The sequence below is a fragment of the Myodes glareolus genome, chromosome 6, assembly GCF_982192425.1.
Source record: "Myodes glareolus chromosome 6, mMyoGla1.1, whole genome shotgun sequence".
In the NCBI taxonomy this organism is placed as follows: Eukaryota; Metazoa; Chordata; class Mammalia; order Rodentia; family Cricetidae; genus Myodes; species Myodes glareolus.
Window position 1 is genome coordinate 10166521 of NC_142031.1, and position 4763 is coordinate 10171283.

The window sequence follows — 4763 nt, forward strand, 5'->3', positions numbered from 1 at the left end:
GTTTTCCGCTGGTTGTCTGCAAAGTGATAAAGTGTTTAATAGGACAGAGATCTACAGAAAATCGTATACAGTCAGTACCGGACTATCTGTACTGAATGGTATTCCCAACCACTACTACCCCAATGTTTGAAAGGTATCTTCTGTGTTGTGATGTTCAGATGACATGAGAAGCTGGACGTTTGAACAAACTTTAAAATTTTATGACAATGCATCTCCAAAAAGAAGTTGTGCCATCATCATCTTTTAAAAGACTCTTATGCACCTCTGGTTTTTGAGTGCTTGCTCAGAAGGTAAAGATAAGGCCACAGGCTTTGGCAAAAGAGTAAACCTGGTCATGATTTCACTCTTAAAAATTGAACAATAAAAATGCATGTGATGTGTGAACCATTGAATTTACTGAATTTTCTGTGAAATTAACTCAATTGGCTAAGGCAGTCAAAATGTCTGATGTGTGTAAAATAGTATGGGCAATATTTGTCTCTTCTAGTTATAATTATTTATAATCAGTGGGAACTATACTTAACATATCCAATTCTATACATCTTCTTCTTTTTATTTTTTGTTTCTTGATTATCTTTTTCAGGCATTAAACCATTTTTAAGATATATATTTAAATGCATTCAAATACCAGAGATGTATTTTGTAAATATGTATGTCTGTATGCATCTGTGTACATAGACAGTATTAATGCACATTTAGCCCATAAATAATAAATGGATTCCATTGTTTTGAATGATTCTTTTTGTTGTAGACTAGACTCACCTCAAAGGCATGGGGCTATAGTTGCTCCAAGTCCTGAGTGAAGAAATTCAGGGCTTGTAATTCCTCCCTATTATTGCTCACCTATTTTATGTTTAAACCGGTATACCATATATTCACACTGAGTGTATCCCACCAGCATACATTTTCTTCTGGAAAATATCCTTCCAGATATCTTTCCAGTTAACCTAATACAACATTGGTATCCTACTGGGATTTGTATGTGCCAGTATTAGATGTTTGCCAAATAGAAGACCTTAGTTGTAAACCGTATGGAAAATATTTATGGAGTTTTATGTGATAAAATGGGGTAACAAGTCATTTGGAAGAGAATGATTCCAATTTGTGTTTCTGTGTATGGGAAGAATAAAAATGGCTGTTTCCTCCTAACTCTGCCTATCATCTGACTATTAAACATCAAACATACATTTTCAATTTCAATAATTCATTCAAAATTAAATACTATCACTTTACCACTTAGAAACTGTACCACTGTGGTGTTTTTATGTATGAAAATAGACATTTATCTGTATATTTTGAAAATAAAAATTTTAGAATATTCTTTATTACCACACAGAAAATATATCATTGAAAATTTCAGTAACTTGAAACAGGAATCTGAGATTAAAACTTGTGAATCTCAAACACTAACTCCTGTAAACTAAGAATTAAGAAACTTAGTTTTGATTTGAGCTACTAGAGTGGCCTAGTAGATTAAAGTTCTGTTAACAATTGATCAAATGTTAACAATTGATAAAATAAAAGTATGTATATTTCTAAAGTTGGTAAAATGACTTACAGAAAAACATGACAGTTAAATGTGATTTGAGGGTCAGAAAACAAACAACTTAGAGATGGAAAGAAAATACATATGACTCTTAAATAGTGCCAACTATCAAATTCCACAGCTGTCATTAAAGCAAGTGATGGCAGAACGGAGCAGTCACCACTATTAGTGACAGCTTCACTTTTAAAGAATGCAAACCTATCATTTCCATTCTGTACATTCCGTCTTTACACTAACGTTTGATTGAAGAAAGAGACATTGAAATTAATGGACAGTGGTTGTGCATGCATATATGTGAACAATGGAGAAAGTGGAGCTTATAGGAAGTTCAGAGTGGACAGGTCTTCCATTCTTGATGCATCTTTAAAAGGTTTAGTGTGACCACATGTAGAGCATCTGAGAGGGTAATTAAATATCTGTATGAAAGCTCTCCACAGATAGCTGTATCCCAAATGTTAGTTGTCCTAGCAATGAACATAGGAGCTACACATTGATGGTATGTCTGTTAGGTGATTCTTTGGCCATTTACTTGTACCCACTTTGGATTGAATTCATTGAAATGGAATGGGGTGTCTTTAGATTAGGCATCACCTGCTACTGTGCTGTGGAAACAGTGACGAGGCAGGATATATGTGATGGAATAGGTATAGAGTACTTCTTCACACAGCACCCAGTCTGGTAATTTGGAGGGTAACCTGGAGAAAAATAGAACATTCTCTGGAAAAATAAAAAGTAGAAAAATATGTAGTCTCTAAAAGAATGTACTGTTGTTTATTGGTGTGTAGGTTGGGAGAACAGGGCAGATGATTCAAGGCATTGTTCATATGTTCACCCTCTTGACCCCTCATGGAATATCCATGATGAAATTTACATAGAAAATACAAAGGCACTTACATTGCATGCAAAATGTCTTCCCAAAACTCAGCAGCATATGTTTTATGTGCTGGGACAATAAGAAAGGTATAATGTGTTCGCGATTCTCTATCATATTCTTCCTTCTGCTTCATTCTCCAAAAGCACCTGGGATGGATGAAACTGGCCTCCTGAGACAAAATGTCCCGTAGAAAGAAGAAGAAAACCAAAGTAAGCATGTTTTTCTGCTTTAAGCCTGGGCAGTTGAATTATGACAGGCCATCTGGATCAGCACATGAACTTGGCACCTGGGTATGGCCACCTGTTTTTATTTCTCTGGCCAAATGGGAAGCTACTTAAGCATTCACGAATCCTTTTTTTAAAAAATGTTGGCAGATGTTTTCTTATCCATTGAGAAAACATTGACATTCTCTTCCCTGGGGTTCTGCATCTGATTTCCAAAAAACACATGATGAAATTTTGTCTCTAAAGATATACAAGGACAGTTATGCTAGTTTTTATGACATCACTCATTTTTTGTGGAAATTATGTCCCTAGGAAGATGCCAATTTTGAAAATTAGGTTGCATGACAGCCTTACAAATGTATTTTTGTTAACACCTTTAGAAATGATGTCAGGAATTGGAAAGGAAGAAGTCAAACTCTCACTGCTTGCTGATGATATGATAGTTTATATAAGCAATCCCATAAATTTTACTAAGAAACTTCTACAACTTATAAACACTTTCATTAATGTAGCAGGATACAAGATTACTTAAAAAAATCAGTAGCTCTCTTGTACATAGATGATAGAAGGTCTGGAGAATAAATCAGAGAATCAACACCCTTCATAATAGCTACAAATAACATAAAATATCTCAGAATAACTAACCAAGGAAGTGGAAGACCTGTATGACAAGAAATTTTAATATTTGAAGAAGAAATTGTAGAAGATACCAGAAAGTAGAAAGATCTCCCATGCTCTTCGGTAGGCAGAATTAACATAGTAAATATTGCAATCTTACCATTAACAATCTACAGATTCAATGCAATACCCATCAAAATCTGAGCAAAATTTTTTACAGACCTTTGGTGTAGGAGGTCCTTCTGTATTTGTGTTGTTTTCTTTGGTTATCAAAAAACTACCTTGGCCTAGTTGATAGTATGGAACTCAGGTATGTGGGGAATACTGAACAGAATTCTGGGAAGAAGAGCAGAGTGGCAGACACCATGTCTCTCCTGCCAGAGACAGATGCTGGTTAGACTCATGCCAGTAAGCCACAGTCAAGTAGCAATATACATTAAAGGAGATGGGTTAAACTAATATGTGAGAGTTAGCCAATAAGAGGCTAGAGGCACTGGCCAGATAGTGATTTAATTAATACAATTTGTGTGTGGGTATTTCAGGGTTAAGCTAGCTGGGTGGGACAGAACAAAGAGCCCTCTCTCCTTCATCAGAACTTGAAGGAATGTTACTCAATTTCATATGGAAAAGTAAAAAAAAAAAGTTTAGCCAAAACAATACTGTACAATAAAAGAAATTCTGGAGGGATCACAATCCCTGACTTCAAATTCTACAACAGAACTACAGTGCTGAAAGCAGCCTGGTATCTGCTTTCAGATAGGAGGACCAATGAAACTGATTAAAAGACCCGATTATCAATCTACACATCCTTGAACACCTGATTTTTGACAAAGAAGTAAAAAATACCAAATGGAAAAAAGAAAGCCTATTTAACTAGTGGTGCTGCCATAACTGGATTTCAACTTGTATAAAAATGAAAATAGACCCATATCTATCACCATGCACAAAACTCATGTCCAAATGGATCAAAGACCTCAACATAAAGCCAGCCACACTGAACCTAATAAAAGAGAAAGTTAGAAGTACACTTGAACACATTGGCACAGGAAACCACTTTTGAAATATCACACCAGTAGCCTAGACACTGAGAAAAACAATTAATAACTGGGACCTCATGAAACTGAAAAGCTTCTGGATAGCAAAGGGCACTGTCAACAAGACAAAACAGCAGCGTACAGAAAGGGAAAAGATCTTCACTAACCCCACATCAGACAGAGGTCTGATATTCAAAATATACAAAGAACTCAAGAAATTGGTCACCAAAAAAAAATAATCCAATAAAAAAATGGAGTACAGACCTAAACAGAGAACTCTCAAGAGAGGAATCTAAAATGTCTGAAAGACACTTAAGGAAATGCTTAACATCCTTAGTCATCAGGGAAATGCAAAACAAAACAACTCTGAGGTTTCATATTGCACTTGTAAGAATGGCCAAGATCAAAAACACTGATGACAACTTATGCTGGATAGGTTGTGGGGAAAGTGGAATATTTCTGCATTG